The sequence below is a fragment of the Lissotriton vulgaris genome, chromosome 7 (genome assembly GCF_964263255.1).
Source record: "Lissotriton vulgaris chromosome 7, aLisVul1.2, whole genome shotgun sequence".
NCBI classification, from domain to species: domain Eukaryota; kingdom Metazoa; phylum Chordata; class Amphibia; order Caudata; family Salamandridae; genus Lissotriton; species Lissotriton vulgaris.
The window spans coordinates 871,715,209-871,740,315 of record NC_141695.1 but is presented as its reverse complement, the minus strand read 5'-3'; the positions used below and the strand labels follow the sequence as shown (position 1 = coordinate 871,740,315).

Genomic DNA, 25,107 nt, shown 5'->3' with positions numbered 1-25,107 from the left:
AATATAATGGCCTTTGACATTGCATGCTGAGATGTGGCCATATGGCATCGCTGCATTAGAGGAGTAATGGACGTCACTGGGCAGTGAACAGCAGTGTGCCTCATCTTAGTGTGCTTTCGTAGATGTGTGCAGTGCTTGACCTTGAAATTGTGAGAACTACATATCTGACACCAATGTGCAATGGTCGCTGTGGTTCAAAGCACAACATGGTGGATATCTGTAGATCATGGCCATTGTCAAAGGACATTTTTGAGTCAGTATCTGTGTTGTCCCCTGAAAGTGACTCCATATGTGAATGTGATAACATGTTATAGTGTACATCTTTCTCACCTACAGGCAGTTAGGTATGCTTACAGAAATCTATTTGTTTGGTTACACAGAGGCAGGGCAAGCTGTTTGGCTGTGTGAACATCACATGGGTCATTAATGCCAAGTATGCATGTTAACATGCAATTTCTGATTTTTGCTTTAAGGTTGCACATGCAGACTGCACAGAGTGGTGTGCAACATGGAGGTATCATATTCTAGTCTGTGCTTTACTTGCATATGATGTCTGTGAGTATGGCGCTAAACTGAAACTATGTCTCTGCCTATTGCAGCATTTACCGAGGGCACAAAAGGACAGGGGACGGACACTAGTGGTGCGGCATCTTGCACAACTGCTACATATGAGCTCACTGACACTGATGTGACCAGCGCCTCAGAGGGGGGCAGGAGTGCCCTTGAAGAATCACGCCCAGAAACACCAACCTAAACATCATCTGACGCCAGCCTTGACTCCTCGATGTTGGTGGGCTCAGGGAGTGGGAAATCTGTTTCTTCTTCTACCACACATCATCCAGTACCCACCCTCCCGGCTACTAGCACTAGTGCTGCCCGTGCCCGCAGCAGTAAGAAGGGTAGAGTGTCCTTCCCCCAGGCAACGCTGCCAGTCTCCCCTGCTGCCCTCAGTGTTGAGACGGTGGACCTTTTGCACCAGATGTGTGTGGGTCAAACTACTCTCCTGAATGCCTTCCAGGATCATGACAAGAAGTTGGCACAGGAAGTTGCCTTCATGGAGGGCAGTCATTCTGGCCTGGGTGGGTTACACACAACTGTCCAGTCTTTGTCCTCCACAGTGATGGCAGGCATTTAGCTGTCACAGGCTCAGAGTCCAGCTCCTGTCCCTTCATCAACCACCCTGCCAGTGGCAATATCTGACATGAGTGACCAAACACCACAGCCCTCGGGCTCCAAGTACTCCACACGCAGCACACAAAAGCAGCACTCCAAGCGGCCCGAGTGCAAACACCATCCCCAAAACAAAAAGAAGTCGCATAGGAGTGCAAAAGTCCTTCAGGTGTCACTCAGGGGCAGCATGCCAAGAAGCAGGCCTCAGGCTCACATGCATCCAAATCAGTGCCATCCAAGGATACTCCCATCCCCAAACTTGCTCCCAAAGACAAACACACAGTTGCCGTGCCTGCAAAGAGTCCACAGAAACAGCTCTCTAAGGCAGATTAACCCACAACTTCAACTCCCACCCAAACCCCTGTGAAGCTGGAATAGGAGGGCAATGTGTGGGTTCACCTGGTCAACAGGGGATAGAGGGGAAAAGGCAAGGCCAGCCAAGCGTACCACCAGATCCAGCAGTTCACCACAGGGAAGGCCACCACCTGCACCTGATGCACCTTTGGTGGAGAGTGTGCCTGTTGTGCCCGCTATACTTCTCACTCCTCCCAAGACAATTCTTGCCTATCAGATCCCGGAAGTGGAGAGATAGCCCTCCACATTCACCCTCACATACTGTGTCTCAATGCAGCATGTCTCCACCTCCCTGTGCAACCACGCCACCCGATCCAAGCACCCCTCCAGTTCCCACAGCCACTAATACCTCTACCTCAGCTGGTCCTCTCTCCCCCAGGTCCAGACCTCCAACTGGCCCAACAATCAGCCCCCTCCCAGTTCAACTGACAGCCAACTCTGAGGCAAAGTCCCCCTCCCAAACCTATCTCTCCCACAGCGATGCCTGGACTGCCAATTCGTATCCCCTGGGCTGTGGTGATTGCCATGGCAGTGTGCGGTGTCACCCATTCACTGTGCAGCTTCTCATACACACATGTACCTATATTGCGCTATGGACTGGCTAATGGCCTTGCTGTGTGTCACTCTGGAAGCCTAGAGTCCCTGTGCAGTTTCTAATGCACACACATACTTTTTTCGACTATGTAGTGTCCAATGGCCTTGCTGTTTGTCACTTTGGATGCCCATTCCCTGTGCATTTTCTCATGCACACATGTACCTACTTTGAACTATGGACTGACCAATGGCCTTGCTGTTTGTCACTTTGGATGCCTATCTTGGTGATATGTAATAAAGACAGTTATTCCTGTAGTCTGCTTTGTCTATGTCCTTGCTAAATACAATTTTAGATGTATGGGTATGGTTTTATGCTCTGTATGCCACTTTAACACTGCCAATTGCTTGTTTTACTTTTTTAGAATTTGCCCGAGGTGACAGGCACTTTAGTTCTCACTGACTCTGAGGCTTAAAGGTGCAATGATGGTTGTTTGTGATGATCTACTCTTCTCCTAATCATTCTATCGTCAGGTTTGCTAAATTGTGCACAGGTCATGTTAGGATGCTATTCCATAACAGAGGTGTATTCAGTCGACAGGATTACTTGCGGGTGGCCAGGGTCCATCATATCTGTGTGATCTTTCTTGATGTCTGAAAAGCAGTGTTGATGTGTGTTCATCTGGTGTAGGCCTGTCTTCCTAGTCTCATGGGTACATTTGAATATGTGAACTTGAGTGGTCATACAATGTGAATGGGCTTTCATTGTCAGTAGTGTTGATGTGTGTGTGCCCCTGCAATGCCAACTGCACACATTTATGATCCAGGTAATGAGTGCCTGTTTGTTTAAATTGTCTGCCATGCGCTGCTCGAGATTGTGGGCACATGTAGGAGATGTAGGTTGGATACAGTGCAGTGTGTTGATGTGTCCTTGCACTCCTGGGGGACACCTACTTGTTGTTGCTGCCAGTTGTGAGTATGCAGAGTGTGTGCCAAGTCTGTGTTGAGTTTTGTTGATCAGCTATGTGTCTTGTTACTATTTGTGCTCATTGTGCAGACCTGCTCAGTCACACGACGACATTATTTGCTTGTTTTCTCATGCATTGCTGTCACTTGACTTATTTTTGGTTCCGGTATGGTATGTGTTACGTGGAGTCCTGCCATCCCTATATGTGCTTCTGATGCCTACACATTGTGAGTCCTCCTCTATGTGTTTGCGTACTGTGCACTCCTCACCTGTCCACTGCTGAAGTACACACCACTTCAATCTCATGTCCATGGCTTGCCAGTGTGTGAGCCACCCCACCACTTCATGGTGTGACACTATGCTGTGTGAGGCTGAACTGTGTATAGGAACAATGTGACACTCAGGGCAGTTTGCCAATTAGTTATGTGTTATTTTCTTCTACTGGTTTGTTGTCATGGTTGCTCATGTGCGGTGCATATGTTTGAGCAGCACCATCCTCTAGTCATGCTGTTTGCCCTTGGGTTTCCCTTAGTTGTGCATCTGTGGTTTATGGTTAAGCTGTATGAGTGTTCACTGGGATACTGCTACCCTTTCTGAGTGTGATGTTCTCTGTGTGCTGTGCTGATTTGTCTTGTGGGAGTTCATGGTGTGGCACTCGGATATGAGTGCTACTGGTTTGGTTGGTGTGCACACACTGCGTGGTGTGCATGCAGTGCTGTTAGTGTATGTTGCCTTGTACTTCCTTGATGCGCATCCTGCTGATGTCCAGCTGAGTTTGCTATGTGATGGATTTGTGTGTGCATTTGTTGTATTTTTGTTGTGGATGTATGCATTGTTTGGACTGTGTTGGCTCTTTCTACTGACAGATGCTATGTGTGTGTGATGCTCTATTTGCATGACGTTGTGTGAGAATAGTTGTTGCTGTGTGATACATTCAGATGTGTGTTGCAGGTGTAGTGTGCATTACTTGTGTGTCTGTCACATGCAGCAAAGTAAATTCTTGTTACTGGGCTTGTTTTGAGTGCACATTGGTGGTTTGTCCTCCTATTTTTGACCTGTCACTTGTCAGGATTGTGCATGTGCATGCTTGTGGTACACTATGGCACCTTGTTAACTTTAGAAGTGGTGTGGTATCTCTGTCTATATTAGCTGAGTGTCCCATTGATCCCAGTTAGTGTTCATGATTGCTTTTTTGGGTCCACTTATTGTTTGTGTTGAGGTATGGTGTCTGTGCATTGGCCCTGAGTGGCAATGGTGTGTATTCCTGTTTTGTCTAGGGTCACATTGCCTTTCCACTGTTTGGCTGCCCATGTGTGGGCTTGTTGTACTTTTGTGGGTGTTGTTTGTGAGCTATTGTTTCTGTGTTGGCATTAATTCAGACATCTGTGAGTGTGATGTTTGTTGATGCAGCACAGGGAGCGTGATTGGTTGTCATTGAACTGACAGGACACCATTTTGAACATTATGTGTGTTTGTCACAGGTTTTGAGTGCTGCAGGTATGAGGTGGGTAGAGGATGGGTATGTGTGAAGGTCCTACTTGTGTTTGACAGTAAATGAGTGTGACAATGGGCCATGTGTGTTGTACTGATGTCAAGTAAGTTGAGACAGATGTGCAGCTGTCACTGTATGCCTTCAGACACTTCCTACCATTCCTGTACCTATACATGGCTTGCCTTGATGTCTCCCTGAGTTGTTGTACAGAGGTCACTTTGGTTTAATTTCACTCACTGTGCCACCCATGTCTGATTTGATGGCATAAGGGTGGTGTGATATATTCCCTCTCTTGCATGTGATGTATGGATGCTATATGGCTTGCACCATGGTTTTCCAGCACTGTTCACTCCACTTTTGGCTGGCCCATTCATTGTCCCCCATTGCTGCTGGGCTATGGTATGAGTATGTGTCTGGGTGTCAGTGTTGGGTGTTTGTGTGTGACTTGAAAGGCAGTGTGTACAGTTCAGTGGATGTTCATAGGCAATGTGAGTCTTCATTTTGTGATTATACTCAATTTGCTTCACATGAGTAAGAGGTAGGTGTGAGGGGGAGGGTTGTCCATCCCTTGAGCTTCTATGCAGGGTGTTCCCCTTCACCCCCACCTTCCTAAGTCAGGCTTCCTTGTCCTTTGGTGTGTGAGGTGCAAGGTCTGGCTAGACCTGGCAGATGAATTGTGCAGTGGGTACAGGAGGAGCACACAGCATGTTCCCAAATGGGTGTGGAGAGCATAGTGTGTGAAGGCTGAAGGTGGACGCCTGTGAATATCTTCGGTCTGCCCATGCCTGGCGCAGGCCCTGCCTACTGCATTCTGCTCAGGTTTTCCCGCGTCGTCACTGCTGCGGTGATGTGACCGGGACATTGCAGTGATTTTGCGGTTGATAGGTAAGCCGGATGCGGAGGGGGTAGTTTTTGACAGGTAGGACATGCGTGGGTGCACTGGAGGATATGTTCCTGTCCCCACCAGAGTGTCTGATGTGGACATGCACCGTATGCCAGCATAAGAGTTGTGTGTTGTGGCTGTGTGCGGAGTTGTGTTTTTGCATACCTGCGGCGTTGTCCATGACGGAGCATTACTTGCTAGTAGTGGATGAGGTAAAACAGCGGAATGCTTGAAGAGCTGGATCCGTTGTGGTCAGGACAGGGTGGAGGGGACTGGAAGTCTGGTTTTGCGCTCCGCTTTCGTGGTTACGCCGTCTCTGGATTGGTGGATTCTCCGCTGCAGTGTGATGGGCTGTTTGGGGCATCATGATTTGTACGGTGGACGGGACGTCTTTCCGCTCAGCAGTGGGTCTCTATTGGCTCTCTCCACCACGGTGGCGGGCGCATATTTCTGGTGGTCCGCATTGTTCCGTTGTGGTCGGAAATGGGCTATATTTGCCCATTAAAATATGGCGGGCGCGAGGACCGCTGCTGGAGTGTGGAAAAAGTCATTTTCTGCCACCGCCAGCACTGTGGTTGTGCTTCCATCCGCCATCCTAATGGACCCCAAGTTTTTCAACTTGGCAGTGGTGTTTTTGGAGATCCTGCCACTTTCAAGTACATTTTGTTTCTGTGTACAATGACAAAAATACAATTTACTTATTATTAATATGCTTGATAACGTATGGTGAATTTTTCTTTACTCTTGTTGTTTTGTACTTACATAGGAACTTGTGATTTTTCTGTACAATCTGTTCTGCTTTGTGATGATTTTCTAGTGTTATTGATGCTGATAATTTTGAGTAACTAGAATGTTTTTATATTGTATATTTCAGAAGTTATTTTAAAAGCAGAATCACTGTCCAGCACCTGCCCTGAGTTTAGTACCCGGCAGAGTTAGAATAGTAAGTTTACCCCCAGTCACTGTCCTGCACCTGCCATGATGTATGCCCCTGCTAGAGTTAGAATAGTACTTTTGCCCCCAGCCACTGTCCAATACCTGCTCTGATGTATGCCTCCGGCAGAGTTTTAATAGGAAATTGGCACAAAGTCACTGTCCATCACCTTCCTTAAGGAATACTGCTGCGTGCCTTACAATTGTTACTTTGATCCCAAAAATGCTGTTGAGCATCTACTGTTGAGGTAGAAATCTGAGATGGCACAAGATTTCAAATTGAAAAAGAAATATTATAAGTAGTACATCTATTCTTCTGTATTATAGCAGTAGCAGGTGCTTCTGTATCCCAGTATTATTTTCTTTCCATTTTTCGATTTTTCTTTATTTTAATTAAAAAATAATTTGGATTTAAAGTTTGTCTGCCATCCTTATGTTTTTGACTGTCTAAACTGTGGAGCTCATCTCAGTCTACCTGTCCATAATCTTTGGAGGGGAGTTTTGCTCTCACCTGCTACCAAACTGAGCATATCCATATTGTACTCCCTTTCTGCTGCTTTGACAGAAGAATCGACATCTAACTTTCTGAGCCTAGATCTAGCTGTCCTGGCCAGGACCACACAAATGGATTAAAAGATAAGGTAATATCAAGATGGAGGAGGACTATTACAATTAACGACAGTGATGTTTAGAAAGGCATGTAGAGCTTTGGTGTCAGAAACTCACCTAGCGACTAGTCATGACTGAGAAATCTTTCCATGAGCAAAACCCATTTTGGGTTTTTCAATAACCAAACTAGGTATCAACCCTACTGAACTGAAAGTAGACACAAGGGTTAGGGCTTCAGGCATATGTGTTTTGTTCGGCAGTGCAAGGTAGCACAATGATCAACAAATATAGGGGCATATTATCAAGGGGGTTTATCTCCGCTTTTTTGGCTTTAAAAGCCAAGAAAGCGGAGATAAAATTATCTCCCTATTGCCTAGCTGTCGCTAACACCAGTTAGCGACAGCTAGTAGGAGATAGCGACCATCTTGGTCCCCACTTTGCATGTCAGTGATATTTATCACTAATGACATGCAAAGTGGGCGTGCCAAGATGTTAGCAACTGGAAACTGTCGCTAACATCGCTATCTCCTATTACCAACTTTTGGAGATATTCACGCTAAGCGGGAATATCTCCAAAAGCTAACACCTGCCCTGAGCAGTTCTTAGCCATGTTATCCAATGGGAGGTGGATAAAACCGGGTCTGGTGGCTCAGTGGACTAATGCGTCCATTGCAGGGGCCTGTGTTCGACCTCATGGTCACAGGTTCAAATCCCGGCGGGTCCACTCAGCCTTTCATCCATCTGAGGTCGATAAAATGAGTACCATTGAGTTGGGTAACAATGAACATCTGTTATTCAGCGCCAAGAGACCTCTGGGTGAACGTGCGCTTTACAAATACACATGTTATGTTATGTTATTGTTAAAATGGCTAAGAGCATTAGCTCGGTAATGCATGAATATCACTGACTTTTCAGCGATATTCATGCATTGCGGACGATTTTTATCGCATTTGCGATAAACCTTGGTAATACCAAGGTTTATCTGCGATAAAAATCGCCGCAGCCCAGCGGTAAATTTTTGTCTCTAACCAAGCAATAGCGATAATTATCGCTATTGCTTGGTAATATGCCCCATAGTTTTTTGTTTTACTAACGAGGTATTACGAACCAATATTTGGCTACAGGTGGAATGCACCTTGTATTTTTCTATCTCTTTGGTGACCTTTTCCTAAGAGATAGTATTAATTTCTCCAGTTTCGAATTTCATCTGTCAAGTTCCTATCTGATGCCTATCTCCCTTCTGACTGACTGCTCACGCTAGGCTTTACTTATACTTAGGCAGGCACGGCCTTCACCACCACAGCTGTGTCTGACCCACCTTATTTAGACAGTTAGAAATTTTGCCTTGAAGCAGCCCCAACCCCCCTGGCAGGTGATACTTTAGAGAAAAAAGTTAGCTCTTGCTTAGGAAAAAAAACAATCCATGTCCCTATACTTTGAAAGATTTCCCCCAGTGCATGAGGGATATTTGAGGAGTTTTTCTCTCTGCGATTGTCAGGGGTGACACGAAGGACTCCAACAAGATTAGTGCCTGTGGTAATGGCGCCAGAGGGTCTGGTCTCTCCGAGAGCATTCTGCCAATTTCCGGTCATCTGCAAGGGATCTTTCCCGATGGCCAAGCCAGCAGTGCTCAGTCCTCAGAGATATCTTATTCTCCTGACCTTAAATGAAGTGTGGAAGCTGAGAAATGGGTGGACTGGACAATCTATTTTTGAAGGATTTCACCTTACTGCTCAACTCTCAATTAAGCCCTCTGTCGGGCTTGCACCCTTGACTCACTCAGCTGAAGTGCCTGCAGCCTTATCAATTTTTCTCTTTCATACACATAGATGCCGGCAACTCACACACAAACATGCGTTCTTTCCCCTGCTTTATCTTTCGCTCTCTCTCTTTTGGCATCTCTCCTTTGTTCCGCGGCCCACCAACCAATCACACATCATATCACCTCAGGAACCTTTATTTTTTGGAACGGAGTATCAACATGGCTGCAGTGAGGTGGTCTGACGTGCTCCTCGGCCATGTTTCTGTGTTTTACATGAGAACCTGTAAAATAAACCCCTGTGACTACTGTCATCCTCCCATCAAAGTCTTGCATCGCGTCTTGTAGGTGTTGCCCACAAGTGCCATAGCAAGTGTGCCATAGACCTTATGGGCTTCAGTACCTTGACTTTGCAGTATTTGGGTCGCAGGGCAAGGCCGGCGCCAGGCATGGACATTGTGGGTAGCTGCCCAGAGAGCTACCCAGGGGACCTAGCTTCACTGTGAAATGCCACACTTTCATAGTTAACCCCCCTGCTCCTCCAGGGCCTCCTGACACACAAAATCACAATTCAAATGCCAGATGTTGCCGTGGCATCCCTGGGATGCAGGGGTGGGGGAAAGGGACAAACAGAAATGGGAAGGCACAGCAGCTTGACCAGCAATTATGTTGGCTCACAGTGTCAGGGGCGGGGCAGCACCTCTGTTAGGTACCGGACATTCCTTGTCTGCATTTAGTTTCTAGGTGACAGAAGGCCCCTTGGTTTCCAGGACCAATCCCTATTTCATTTATTTGTTCTCCTGTGAAATGGATCCAAAAAAGGAAAACAACTTTTGCTGAAAAGGTTGTCTTTTTCAGACATAATTCACTTCCGAAGTGCAGTCTCTGGACTGAGAGAAATAAAAGGTTCAAAATTTGAAAATTAACAAATAAAGCAAGACTGAGTGGGTCAAAAAGGGACCAGATTGATTTACTTCACACTCAAAACACTAGCGCAACTTTACAGAGTTTGCCATTGAAGTGCTACTTTTATTTTCTAGTCTTTCTCTGAACAGCATTGTTTTTCCTGGTGGGGAAGTGCACCAATCCTGGATGTACTGCAATCCCTGCTTGATGGGTGCATTGGAAAATAAAATGCATACTGTGGCTCTTTATTCACAAATATGGTCTTTTTAAACCATACTGATTACGTTTTGTAAGGAGCAATGGACATTGAAACTGGCCCCCCTGGCCCTGTAGCCATGGCCTTAACTTTTCAGGCAAAAGCACTCATTGATTTCTGATTAAAAAGTGCAAAGCATTAAGGTAACCAATTAGTTCCTTCTTACATTTCACATGCTTCACTTAATCTTGCCTTTCATATGAGTGTTTGCCTTTTCCAGGATGTTGTCACTTTTTTTAGGCAGCATATTGCTCACCTAGTGAATAATTTGAATTGAGTCGCGTCCAGGAGTTTATAGCAGGCACGACTGGGTTGTAGTTGAAGGCAGTTCTAGTTTCTCTCTGTGGTGCAGTATGGTGGTCAATGGGGGGGTGGTTTAGCATTCATGACCAGTCTACAAGACTACTCTCCTGAGGGAGCATATTCCCGTGCTATACCTTGGAAGGACCTGCAAGACCTCAGAAGCCCTGGTGTCCTAGCACCAGCAGGTGGACCCTAGCGTTGGCAAGTGTGGGTTAACCTTGAAGGTCTATCTACCACAACCCCTATTGAAGCTCACCTCGAGTCTTTTTGGCAGGAGTACGAAGCAACACATCTCATAGAAACAGTGACTCTGTCACTGAGGTCACAGGACCCTTAAGCAGGGAGGCTCTAGGGTGGTGTGACCGGTGGGATGTAACTGAGCGCTGACTTTGGGTGGGGGCGTCATGTTTGCAAGTATATTATGTTTTTAAAAGCACTTGCTCCCTTCTTCCTGGCCTCCAGCATTTCCGGCAGCAATAAAAATTTCATGATAACTCTGGTGATTAATGTTCTTCCTAAAGAGAGAAGGAGTTTTGTCAAGTGTAAGTTTTGACTCATGGAAAGATAGCGCAGAGTTAATGTGCCTCTTGCAAAATACATGTACAATGCTTCCACCATGCATGCCAGCAGACTACTACACAGAGCGTCCTTCATGCACTACATGAACCCAGACAGCACCAGCATGCCGTGATAACCACCAGCCTTTCCTTCACTGAAAGTCATTCAGTGTAAAAAAACACACAAAATGGCGCCATGATTGAGAAGTCTTCTGCCTCCTTGACACTAATTGGGGTGGCATGGACTACATATAGATAGAGCCCCCCTCCCCTGTGTCCCTGAACTGTTTTTGTACAGATCAAGATGCCCACTAGCGTGGACACACATCTGGTGTATTTGCATATGTGCTAATTCTGTACAGTTTTACTGCACTCAGTAACACTGCATGGAATTAGTGCACATATGAGTATGTATTTATTTATTTATAAAGTTTAACTACCAGGCAAAATCGTGTGTGTGGTGTACATACTTAGAGTATGGAAGTGGCGTTTGCAGATGCTGCCACTTTTGCTCTCTAACAACAAAGAACTTGTAAGAAGGCTGTAACAGATTTATGCTTATTATATCATCTTCTGAGCCATTATATTGAAACTTCAGTGGCATATTTTCTTATGCATTTATTTACCCATGAATTTATTCATATAAACCACAAGGTAATCATGTGAGGCCGGCATCTTATTTCAGGGCACACAACAACACTATGTGATATCCAGTGGTCAAAGTGGGGGAAAAAAGTAAGGGAACTGTGGGCGGAGAATCAGAGGGCAGGAATAACCCGTAGATTGGATCAGTGGGCGGAGTCAGAGGTGTGGCAGGAAGAGCAACATATCACATTTTTTTTTATTTGTTTCCCATTTCACTGACCAGGTGCAGCTTATTACGTTAGGTATTTTAACCAATGGATACAGATGTTTACTTAAGATTTAATATAAGTTATTGACATTAAAATGCATTCACAAAGTGGGATATGTTTCCAATCACAGAAGGTCCCAAATATCCTTAAAAGTGAAATTGCAAGCCATTTGTCTCCCAGACATGGATATCTGTCATCAGCACTTCTCCTCCCTTTTTCCACAAGAGCAGTTATAACATGAAATGCAAAAAATCCTAGTTTTCAATTGTTTTTTAGGCCTGGGCGAAGCACCACGCTACGCTCGCGGAGTTTGCAAAGTTTGCTTAACTTCGCACTACGCGAGCTGCACGTAGCACAGTGTGAACATGCCTAGTGCAGCGAAGCGTAGTGCAGCGCTCATTTTTTGCTTGTTCGCGGACCTGAACGTCATGTTCGCGACCGCGAGCTAGCAAAATTACATCCCGGTGAGATTCTCAATGCAGGGAGGTAAGGTTTCTCATTGTGAGTGGTTGTGCATGCTCGCGACCGCTCTCAATGAGAAACTACCAGTTCGCGTTGAGAAAGCTGCAGCTCGAGTAATAATCTACTCGAGCAGCAGAAAACTACAGCTCGCACTGTGCAAGATGCCGTTTTCAATGATTGCACAGTGCCGGATGCTTCTCCGCACTGTGCAATCATTGAAAACGCATCTTGCACAGTGCGAACATACTACAACGCAGCTCTCGTAGTGCTACGTGAAGTTTGCGTAGTGCGCTTCGCGTAGCTTTGCGTAGCGCTACTACGCGAACTACGCCCACCCTTATTGTTTTCCACATAATTATGGCTCTGCCATATTTGCCGCATAATACATCATCTGCATAATGTGATGATTTGTATCTAATAAATTGTTTATAGCTCATAGGGATCAAAAGTTCCCAAAAAATGTGACTTGTGCTGCTGTGAAGTGAAGGGCCATTTGCAAAGGTTGACTGGTCGCTTTTCTCACTGCTGCAGTTGTATGTTCCACTGTTACTAATAAGGAAACATCTTTGCAGAGACTGTTAGCATGTCTAAAAATCACAAAATAATAAAGTATCAGAAAATGTACAGAACCACTAATACCAATGTAGGGGGTCAGAGCATTTCACATCACACATATTACATAGAGACAATCAATCTTATGTGTGTAAATCACTGTATAGGAAATGTTACATAAGACAAAGGTCTACAAGGTGGAGGAGTCACATGACAACCATACTAGTGGGCAGCATAGCTTAATAGTGAATGGTCTGGAGAAACGAAAACTCAGAATTTAAAAAATAATGCCATGGTTGGAGGTTCTCTTTAATAAGCAGAATTGATTTCTACCCAAATCAACCCTTTTTCTGCAACATTAGGATAATCAAAGACTGGGGAAAAAACCATAACGCTCTAATTTATACCTTGCAGTTTGCATGCACCTCTTACATGACAGTTAAGAGCTCACTGTTCTATATTATGATTTTAATGTATTAACTGCAAGTAACAATAGGGTCTCTCTGACTAAAGCAATAACCCACTGACCTATTTACATTATGTGCACTCTGTGATCTGCATGGTACGTGTTCTTAGCAGTAGGCACATTAACCCTCTGCACTTCGTTTCCATGAGTCAAAAAGTCCATTAGACAAAACACCATCACTCCAATAAGAACATTAATCACTGGAGTTATCATGACATTTTTATTGTTGCCGAAAACTGTTGGAGGCCAGGAAGGAGGCAGCAAGTATTTTTAAACCATTTTATACTTGCAAACACGACGCCCCCACCTAATGTCAGCACCAGCCGCGGTCCATGCAGGTAACAGAGGTGGGCCCCGGTGAGGGGGGGATTTAGAGGTATGATGCAGAGGAAAAAGTAATTATTTATTTACTTTTCCCCCTGCATCATCTTTCGAAATACCCCCTTACCCGGCCCCTGTGCCCCACCGCTGTTACCTGCACGGACCGCGGCTAGTCAGTGCCTGGTGCAGTCACACTGCCCTAGAGCCACCCAGCTCAAGGGTCCTGTGACCTTAGTGACAGAGTCACTGTCACTAATGGTGTGCTGCTTCATAGGCCTACCTGCAAGACTGGAGGTGAACTTTTTACAACCACTTGTGTACCTAACCTGAGACCATCAGCGCGATAGGGCATAGCAGCGAATCACGCAACAGCGTTTTTTAAATATCCCCGTTTTTTATTTTATTTTAATTCATTTCTGTATTGTACCTTGTTTTTAGCTTGTGTCGTCCCCTTACTTGCACCATAATTATATTTGCACCGCGCTTTGGTCGGTCCCCGGATTCCCCGGTTCCTTCCTGACTTTGGGCGCCATATTGGAGGACGTTTTCTCGGCCGCCTGGCGGCGCCGTTTGGGCTAGCAGACCAGCTGTCACAAGGACACGCTGGCCTGCATATAAAGCGACCTTTCTACGCGCCGCGTTCTCGCCGTAGTGACGCCGGAGTCCAGCCCGTCTGCGCCCGTCAGCGTCCCGGAGGTAGACGGAGCGACGGGTGGGGCTGGGCTATTTTGATATCTTCTCCAGCCGATATCATGCTTCGGTATACGGCGGCAGAGCTTTTGTCCCTTCATAATGGAGCGTGTTCCTGTCATAAGGTCTTTCCGGGTCGGTATAAGGGTAAGAGGCGGTGTCCTGGCTGTGGGTGGTTACCAGGCAATATCCAGGCCACTATAACTGATAGTGGGGTTGACAGGGGGAAGCATCTATGTCTGCTCCTAAATACAAGATAATTGAGCAGACATGCTCTGGATATTTACGATCTCCTGGTCACGGAAAAGCATTTATGCCTGATGCTGACAGAGATGTGGTTAAGGGAGTCTTCTAACCCGTACATTGGCACAGCAATTCCCCCTGACTATAATATCTTCAGGCAGGATAGATTGAAGGGGAGGGGCGGCGGTGTGGCGCTTGTGGTGAATAAACTGGTTGCATGCTCTATTATTCCTATGGATGTTATCACTGGATGTGAATCTTTGGCCTTCTCCATAGCATTATCGCCTCACCAATCTTTCAAAGGGCTCCTAGTATACAGGCCCCCTGGATCGGTGGGCTCTTTCTTTGAAGAGCTGTAGTCTCACCACTGGTGTTGAGATCCGAGCATTGCGTATTGGCGGGGGACTTTAATTTGCATATGGACGATGGGCTGGATGCGGACACGATTAAAATGATTGATGTTACGGCTCCTTTAGGCCTCTCTCCTTATCTCTTTGGGCCGACGCATGAAAAAGGCCACACCCTGGATCAGGTCTTTTTCACTACCCCTGTTGAGATGTCGGCACCTTTGCCGGTACTCCGGTCGGATCACCGGCTGGTCAAATTTCATGTGCTGAGTGCAAAAAAACCTTCTAGTGTTGCTCTCGGGCAGCCGTGTCAAGCACGAGGGCGTATCATCGGGTGACCCCGGAAATGCTAGCACAGGCATGCCTGGATCATCCCTGTCCTATGTCAGGTGACTTGGAAAGGGATTTAGAGTCTCTGCAAGCATGGCTGACGGATAGGCTGGACGATCTTGCCCGTGTGATGACCCCCGAAAAACAGCTAAATGGGTCTCTGCCCCTTGGTTCACTGAAGCACTGGCGGCATCGCGACGGCAGTGCAAGGTGGCAGAGAGGGCCTGGCGCTCACAGTATGATGCTGCGGCCAAGCTTGCCTACAGGACGTCTGTCAAAGTGTGCCATCGTGACATCCTCCTGGAAAAGAAAGGTTATTTTGTAAAGAGAATTGAGACTGCGGCCAACTCGTGTAAAGAGATTTTTACCATCGTGAGGGAATTTATGGCCCCACGCATGAATTCGTCCCAGGCAGCTCCTTCAGAGCCGTGGGTAAGTGCACTAGCTAATTCTTTTACCACCAAGATAAAATTGATCCAGGACTCTTTTCCCCTGAGTGCGGTTGGAATACCTCCCAGCACTGAGGGTGGGTCAGTTTTAATACCTAGTTCAGATCCGGTTTTGGCAGAATTCCCGCCACTTTCAGTTTCCACGTCCTTGGATCTTCTGGCCAAACTAAAATCCGGATCGCCTCTTGACCCATGCCCTGCCAAATTTCTGGCGAAAGTGGCGGAGGTCATTAATCCTTTGGTGAATCCCCTTTTGAATCTTTCCTTGGGTGAGGGGGTGGTCCCGCATGCTTGGAAGCAGGCGATGATCATTCCTCTACTCAAGAAGCCGGGCTTAGATCCTGAGGTTCTTGCCAACTACAGGCCCATCTCTCTCCTGCCTGCTTTTGTTAAAATCTTGGAGAAGCACGTGCATACTGTGCTCTCCAATTTTCTAGCATCCCACAATTTGCTTCATTCCACCCAATCCGGCTTCCGTACCAACTTAATCACCGAAACGGCTCTTTTGGAAGTTTCAGAGGCAATTAAGGAGGTACTGGATTCAGGAGGCAAAGCGATGCTTGTGATGCTTGATCTGTCGGAGGCATTTGACACCGTCCCCCATGAGGGTCTCCTCGCCAGACTTTATGAGATCGGTCTGAGGGGGACGGTGCTGAGCTGGTTTAGATCGTTTTTGGCTGGCCGCTGACAAACGGTCTGGGCCCCCCCTAGCTCTGCCGTGGTGCCGCCACTGGAGGTCGGAGTCCCACAGGGCTCAGTGTTGAGCCCGACTCTTTTCAACATCTTTATGACCCCTTTGGCGGCACTGGCGGAATCTTTTGGGGCCCAGATCGTATCCTATGCCGATGATACCCAGCTCCTCTTTACGTGTGGGAAGGGAGCAGATTTTGACGGCGAGAGTATCCGTGGGTGCCTTCGGGCAGTTTTTAGTTGGTTCCAGCTTAACAGCCTCAGGTGCAACTCAGATAAATCTGAGGTACTCTTCTTCGGCTGTCGGTCTAATCCAGATTGGCAGGAATGGTGGCCTGTTAATATGTTCCCTCCAGCAGGCTCTTCCCAACTAGCCAAGAATCTGGGGGTGAAGATCGATAACGGCCTGACGTTGAGATCCCAGATTCTGGGCTTAACGGGTACATGGTTTGGCCTCATCAGGATGCTTCGTAAGTTTCTTTCTCTGCTCCCGGAAAATCACAGGACGATTACGGTTCAGGCCTTAATTGGCTCGAGATTGGACTATTCCAATGTCCTTTATCTCGGCCTGCCGGAGTATCTTCTGCAACGTCCAGGTCCAGGTCCAGAACTCGGCAGCACGGGCCATTTTTGGCCTCCGCGGGCGTGCCAGTACCTCTGGCCTCCTGCAGTCACTCCATTGGCTTCCTATCCGGAAGCGGATAGTGTTTAAGGCCTTGACCTTGGCTCATAAGGCTCTCTATGCTTCTGGAGCGAAATATCTTCAAAAGAGGCTAACTTTTTACCATCCTGCCCGTTCCCTGAGATCCGAGTCTTTGTTCCTCGCCGTGGTTCCTCGGGTAAAAAGGGCACAGATTGGGGGCCGGTCTTTCAGGCTGTTGGCACCACAGCTATGGAACACTCTGCCCGTGTCACTGCGTAGCACTTCCAACCTGCTAGCTTTTAGGAAGGGCCTTAAAACCTGGCTTTTTTCTCTTTAGATTTGTTCTTTCTTTTATTACTGGTCTCTTTTCTCACTTGCCCCGTTGTGTTCTCTGCTACAGGTTAAAAATAAAAGCGCCGGGACACTCCTAGGAGTAGCCGAGTGCTATAAAAGACACAGATAACATAACATAACATAACATAACATAACATAACATAACTTCAGAATGAATTGTGGGGGACAGGCCTTCAAGGTTAACCTACACTTGCCACTGCTAGGGTCCACCTGCTGGTGGTAAGGCGCCAGGGCTTTTAAGATCTTGTGGGGCCTTCTAAGGTTTAGCATGGGAATGAAGGCTGAACCTGGTTCCCCAGTTCCAAAGTCAGCAGCTCTGACCATAGTGCCGCATCCTCTCATCCACTGAACACATACTGCCCCATTGAGAGAAACTTGCACTGCACTGACCCGCTATAAACACCTGGATCCAACTCAATTCAAATTACACACTAATTAAGAGCAATATGCTGCCTAAATGAAATTTAACAACATCCTAGAAAAAGAAAACAATCATAGAGAATGCAATATTAAGTAAAGCATGTGAAATGTAACTAGGAACAACATGGTTACCTTTTTCTTTACACTCATTATTCAGAAATGATTGAGTGCTTTTGCCTGAAAAGTTAAGCCCATGACTACAGGGTCCAGAAGGGGGCCGTTTCAATGCCCATTGCTTATATCCTTACAAAACGTAAGCAGTGTAGTTTAAAAAGACCACATTTGTGAATACAGAGCCGCAGTAGGCATTTTGTTTTCTAATTCACTCATCAAGCAGGCATTTCAGTACCTCCAGGAATAGTGCACTTTCCCACCCAGGAAAAACAATGTTGTTCAAAGAGATAGGAGAAAACAAAAGTAGCGCTTCACTGGCAAACACTGTAAAGTGGCGCAAATGTATTTTGGGTTGAATAACTCAATCTGGCCACCTTGCAACCACTCTGTCTTACTTTAGTAAGTTAATTAGTTGTTTATTTAGTTAGTTACTTAGTTAGATATTTTTCATATTTTGAATGTTTTATTTCTCTCCACCCCGAGGCTGCACTTGGAAATTGAAAAATGTCGGAAAAAGCTGACGTATCCAGCAAGTGTTTTTCTTTTTTGGATCTATTTCACAGGGGAGCAAATAAACGAAAGGAGGAAAGATAAGGTAATACGAGTTTCTTGAAGTCTTGGTTTTACTAAATGAGGAAGAGCGTGACAGTTAGAGAGGGAGAAGAGAGGGGGGACAAAAAGGGGGTGGGGGCAGCTGCCAGCGGCAGGGAAACTAATCAATGTCTTTGTCTTCTTTGAGCACGAAGGAAAAGACAGAGTCCTTTTCCTTCTCTGCCCATTTCGCCCTTACTGATATTGCTTATTAGGTTGTTAACCCCTTCGCTGTGGGGGTAATTCCCCCACTGTGTGGGGGGAAGGGGAGCTGAGCACGGCACCGCGGTGCTCGTGACAAAACCAGCTCATCATGAGTCACATCGTGGGGGCCTGTGTTACGCCCCTGAGAATAGTGAGATATTAACTGTCATCTAAGAGCTGCATGCAAACTGCAAGATATACAGTAGAGCATTATGCTTTTTTACCCAGTCTTTGAGTATCCTAATTATACAAAACACGGTTCATTTGAATAGAAATTAAATATGGTTATTAAAGAGAACCCCCAACCATGGTATGACATTCTAAATTCAGAGTTTGTGTTTCTCCAGACCAAACACTATTGAACTATACTTCCTACTAATAGGATTGTCATGTGACTCCTACACCTTGTGATTCTTTGTCCTAGGTTACATTTCCTGTACAGTGATTTACACATGCATTATTGATTGTCTCTGTGTAATATGTGTGATATAAAGTTATTTGACTCCCTACACTGGTATCAATGAAGCTGTACATCAAACTCAATGCATCTGAGGGAGAATGTGATTATGGAGACTTGAGGGGGACTGTTAAAGGGTGGTAGTGAGGGAATCTGTGGCAGAGGGAGTCATTGGGTGGCACCAACAAACATTGCTGCACAGGGCTCCACCAGCGCTAAAGCAGGCCACTTCCTTTATCTACAGTTCTAACATCAAATCAAAAACGTTGATTTGAAAACTCCTTGAATCTGCAGCTTACCTTCAAGTCAATGTGTAATTTAGAAGTGGTCTCAGTTGTTCTAAGTCTTTTTTTATTTAAGTACCATCTTTATTTGTTTGCAATGGTGTCCTGTAATTTTGTATTATATGTGTTGTGTTTTTGCACTTAACATAATTCTGGCGAGTAAAGAGCCCACACACAAAAAAGATTGTCCTATGAAATTTAGCATGTGCATGTGGAATACTGATGAGAGGATTAAGGTTAAAACAAATTACTAAGTATTATGTCACCCTAAGGTGGCACAATGATGACACAGATAAGGGAGCCTTTTAAAATTTGCGATTATATCCATGGCGTAAGAGGATTTCTCTTGTGTAATTTTTTATTTTGAATGATCCGTCCCTTATTACCTTAACAGGATCTTTCCCGTTTATGAGACAGAAATGGGATGTGTATCATGCACTCATCTGGAAACAATCAGTTAACATGGAGTAAAAAAATATCCATCTTTGTGAGACCTACACCTAGCTTTTCCATCAATGTGACTAATGTAATCCATTTATTACAATTTTAAAATATATGGACCTATTTCATTTGTATATTTATCTTTTTGTCCACGTTACTAATATCCACGTTAGGTCTCTTCAGTGTTGCCAAATAAGATCAACAGCCCTGCTATGTCACTTACTGTGATGTTACATGCAAATTAGAGGGGCCTCACATCTTTCCTTTCGCCCGGGGTCTCAGAAGTTTTAGGACCCCCTGCGCAGGGGCCCGTACCATACTGGACCCTGTTTACACCGCACTTCCTGCACTTTTCGGAAGGAAGGGCGACACATGCCAGGGATAGGAAATTAGTTCAATTAGAATCCTTTTTTAACATATTAGAAACATTGTATTCGCAGTGCTTTCCCTTCCTATCCACATCTGGAGAAAACTGTGAACATTAACAGTCGTTCTACAAAATTTGCCTCTGGATATTTTGATGAGTTTGCAAGCTGTATGATTATCCACAAAGGTACTGAAGTATGATTGTCACTTCCTTTGCATTTCCTTAAAACTTCTCTTTAGCATCCATCAATGCGCAACTTACACATACTTAGGGGCAGATTTATGTTGTGTATGCGCCACGTTTGCGTCACGCAACTGTGGCCTAAACGTGGCGCATCCCTACGACCGATTTACAACGTGACGCATCTAGGCAGATGCGTCACGTTGTAAAGCCCTGCGCCGCTTGTGGGCGTTCCGGCGCAGGGTGGGCGTTCCGGGGCAGGTGCGCCTCGCAAAAGTGGCTGAGTGAAATCTATAAGATTTCACTCAGTCACTTTTAGGCCAATGCTGCGTCGTAAAACCCTGCGCCTGCTTGAAGCAGGCGTAAGGCTTGACGCAGCATTGGTCAGATAGGGCACCCCCGAGCCTTGCTGGAGCTGCGTCGCGCTTGCGACACAACTCCAGCAATGCGTCACTTTTACGGCACAGATCCGTTTTTGCCCCATGGTGCGCCGCATCATAAATGCGGCGCACCATGGGTGGCGTAGCTGTGGCGCATGTTAACTGGCGCATCCCTCGGGATGCGCCAGTTAACATAAATCTGCCCCTTGGTGTGGGTTATGCATCCTTAGAGAGTACTTCCACTTGCATAACTTAGGTGCTCTGGCAGTGTGCATCGTATTCCAGTCAGCCGCGTGTCAATTAAGCCTTTATGCGAGTCTGCCAGACTTACACTTACATTTACTCAGGATAAAGCCTTTTGACAGGGTCCCAAATCTGGCCCAGTATTTCTAAACCACAGACCCTCCTCCCTGCTACCCACTCCGAACAGCTGTGACGTGTGTGGATTTACCTTTCCCTCCCGTGACGCCAGCAGCGCCCTGATCACTGGGTCAAATCTTGACCCCTTCCAGGCTGTTATTCCACGTCACGCTAAATCGCCCTCGCGTCTAAGTCCAATTGGTTGCCACCGCCCTTAATCGCCGACACTGCATAATTCATGGCTACGCTGCAGTAGAGGACATGCAGCAAGAATGCTAATTTGGGGTGGATTAATGGAATAAGCACATTTAATGCAGCCTCTTTCTTGCTCCTCTTCGCTTCCGCCTAATGCTCTGTGCTGGTTATCAGCCCTTGCAGCGCCGGCAGGATAATTGCCATTTGCAGATTACAGACACGGCCTTTGTATCGCTTATGAAATAATTCCACCCAGCTAATTGCAGACTTTAGCACTGCCTTGGGGAGCCGTGCGCTGTGGAGTTGCACAATCAGCATTCTCTGAAAACGCGTTCGTCCTGCCTCTGCGGATAGGCCCTTTTAACTATTCATCCATCTCATAAGTCCTCACATCCTTAAACATGACTTCATCATGAAGGGTCCGCATGGCCATCTCATTGACATGAGCCCGAAGGAGTGTTTCTGGGTCAAAAGAACGTTTAAGGTGGTGTTGAGCAGATGGGCTCAATGGAAGGGGTCCAAAGTCGAGGGTTAGTGGAAATGTGAAAAACTGTTTTACAGAATATATAGCAAAACTTAAACACGGATCTATGTTTATAAATCACTGAAGGATATTGGGGGAAGAACTGACAGATTTGTGCCTGTGCTACAAATTACACAGTGTATGCACTTCTACAAGGTTGTCGCTTATGCATACACATGGGTGGAAGTATGGCATAAACTACCCCTAAAGATTACATCCTGACATAATAGTAGGAGTTGCATCGCATGTGTCCCTCTGTTGAAATAGAATACAATTCTGCCCATTCCACTCCCAAGCAGAAAATATCCACTTAGTCCAAGACAGGTGGTAACTTTGGACTGAAGTCTCTCCTTCATTGAAGATGTTGCCCATTAGAGAAAGCTTTCGGTCTTCGGCCATACAGTCACTCACAAAGTTCACATCTCTTTTGCACCCAAGAAGCAATTGATCTCTGTTTGACCTGGCCCTTTGACAGGTTTATCCACAACCTTTTTGCCTATTGCCTCCTATTTTTCTGACCCTATTTTTGTTGGCTATAGGATTCTGGGCACTTTACCACTGCTGATCAGTGGTAAAGTGCATATGCTCTCTGTATAAATTATGATATGATTGGTTATCCAAGAATGGAAGATTTGATTTTATGGCAAGACAGGAGTCTTGCATTATGCACGCAACTTTTATTTCCCACTTCTGAGCAGCATCATTAAAAGTTCCATAATTAGAATGCAACTGCATCCCAAGTAAAGTGCACAGTTTGTGCCAAGGCCTGTAAAACAAATGCTAGTAGTGGGCATGCAGCACTGGTTTGGCCCCCCACATGAGTAGCCCTGTAAAGGTGTCTCAGACCTACCACTGTAGTGTCTGCATGCATGGTTATAAACTGTCATGTTGCACTGGCAAGTGCATCCACTTCCCAGGCCCAAACCTTCCCTTTTCTTACATGTAATGCACTCCAATGGTAGGCCCAAGTTACCCCCATGGGCAGGGTGCAGTGTATGTGAAAGATAGAACGTGTACTAGTGTTTGTTACATGTGCTGATAGTGATATACTTAATTAGTCAGAGAGTTTTAAGTCTGCAAATCGCCCATGAGGGTCTCAAGGCAGTGGAGGGGGGCAGCTCCGGTCAGTCGAAGAGCCAGGTCTTAAGGGTCTCCTGAAGATGTGCAGGGTGTGGTTGCATCGAATGTCGATCGGGAGCACGTTCCAGGTCTTGGCTGCGATGTAGGAGAAGGTTCTCCCACCCGTTCTTGCTCTGCGGATGTGCGGGGGTTGGGCGAGGGCAAGATCGGTGGATCGGAGGTTCCTCTTGGGTACGTGGAAGGAGATTCTATTGTTGAGATATTGGGATTCGGTGTTGTAGAGGCATTTGTAGGCTTGGGTGAGTATCTTGACAGTTGCTCTTTTCTTGACGGGAAGCCAGTGGAGGCTACACCGGTGTTGGGAGATGTGTTCGTGTCGAGGGATGGCAAGGATGAGTCTGGCTGCGGTGTTCTGTATGGTTTGAAATTTGCAGAGCAGAGACTTGTTGATGCCGGCGTGGAGAGAGTTTCCGTAGTCTAGTCTGATGGTTATGAGTGCGTGGGTGACAGTATTTCTTGATTTAGGTAATCCATTTGAAGGTCTTTTGGAGGCTGTGGAGGGCGTTGAAGCAGGTGGAGGCGACAGTGCTGACCTGTCGGGTCATAGAGAGGGAAGAATCGAGTACAATGCCAAGGTTTTGAGCATGGTCCTTGGGGGTGTGGGGTTTGACGAGGGCAGTGGGCCACCAGTTGTTGCGCCATGCAGAGGTGGAGGGTCAAAGGACGAGGACCTCTGTCTTCTCCGAGTTGAGCTTTAGGCAGACCCTGCTTATCCAGAATGTGACATCCTTCATTCCTTCCTGGAAGTTGAGCCTGGTTGGGGGGGTCCAATGTGAGGGAGAGGATGAGCTGGGTGTCGTCGGTGTAGGATGCTATGCTGAGTCTGAGCTGTCTGACGATGGCGGCGAGGGGTGCCATCTAGATGTTGAAGAGCATGGGGCTGAGCGATGATCTTCGGGGTACTGCCCAGTTGATCTCTGTCAGTTCCGAAAGGAAGGGTGGAAGTCTGATTCTTTGGGTTCTGTCGGTGAGGAATGAGCAGAGCCAGTGGTTCCCTGTATGCCGGCCTCGTGGAGTCTGGCGGTGAGTGTGCGGTGGGAGACTGTGTTGAAGGCTGCAGTGAGGTCGAGAAGGATCAGGGCTGTGGTGTGTCCTTGGTCGAGGGGGGTGTAGATGTCATCTGTGGCGGGGAGTAGAGAGGTCTCAGTGCTGTGGTTGCTGCAAAATAGGGATTGAGAGGGGTCAAGGATGGAGTTTTCTTTGATGAATTTAGTTAGTTGGACGTTGACAGTCTTCTAAGTGACATTGGCCGCAAAGGGGAGGAGGGAGATGGGTCAGTATTTCTTGAGATCTGTGGGATCCGCTGAGGGCTTCTTGAGTAGGGGTCTGACTTCTGCGTGTTTCCAGTTGTCGGCAAAGATGCCGGTTTCACAGGTGGCGTTAATGGTGTGTCATAATTCCGGTGCAATGGCGATGGCAGCTCTGTGGAAGATGTGCAGTGCCAGGGGTCCGGATTCCTTTTATGGTTAATGCGATATCTTCGGTGGTGACTTATGTCCAGGAGGAGATGGTGGGCTGGCTGGTGTTGCTAAGGGTGGAAGTGGTTTCGGAGTCAGGTGTCTGGTCATTGAAGTTATTGTAGCGGCACTTGCTTTTCAGATGGAAGTAGGAACCAAGCTTGTTGCAGAGATCCTAGGAAGGGGTGATGTCTTTGGTTTCTCTTGGGGGTTTGGTGAATTCCTGGATAATGCTGAAGAGTTCCGTAGAGTTGCTGGAATTGGCGTGGATCTTGTTCTGGATTAATGTCCTTTCGGTGGATCCGATGCTTTGGTGGTATTCTGTCATGGCATTCTTGTAGGAGGTTCGGTCTTCCAAGGATTTGCTGTTTCTCCAATTCTTCTTGAGACGTCTGCAGGTGCGTCTGGATTCTAGGAGTTCAGTGGTGAACAAGGTGGCCTTTCTGTGGTGCTGTCTGTCTGGGTTACATAGTGGTGTGAACTCGTCTGCACAGTTGGTGTTCCATCTGTGGAATTCTTTGGCTGCGAGGTTGCTGTTGGTTGAGGTAGAGGAGGCAGCACGGTTGAGGGTTGAGTTGAGCTGCTCCTTGGTGATCTTGCTCCAGTTCCTTTGTGGAGGGCGGGGTGCCGGTTTGGGTGCAGTGAGTTTGTCAATGTGAAACTGTATGCAGTGGTGGTCCGTCCAGGGGGGTTGCTTGGTGTGGTTGAATTGGGTGTTGTTACCGCCTGCGAAGATGGGGTCGAGGGTGTGTCCTGCCATGTGGGTGGGAGTGTTGATGAGTTGTTTCAGGCCGACATTGGCAAGGTGTCCAGGAGGCTGATGGAGTTGGGGTCGCTGAGGTTGTCGAGGTGGAAGTTCAGGTCTCCGATGAG

The 25,107-nt window shown here is 46.7% G+C and overlaps 1 long non-coding RNA gene across 1 annotated transcript in view; it reads left to right on the top strand.

The window, feature by feature from the left end:
• Positions 1–2,363, top strand: part of LOC147702597 (uncharacterized) — a 28,344-nt gene extending 25,981 nt beyond the window's left edge. Inside the window, exon 3 of the long non-coding RNA XR_015297237.1 lies at positions 600–2,363. This is a non-coding gene — a long non-coding RNA (uncharacterized LOC147702597). The remainder of the gene's footprint in view (positions 1–599) is intronic.
• The last annotated feature ends 22,744 nt before the right edge of the window (positions 2,364–25,107 follow it).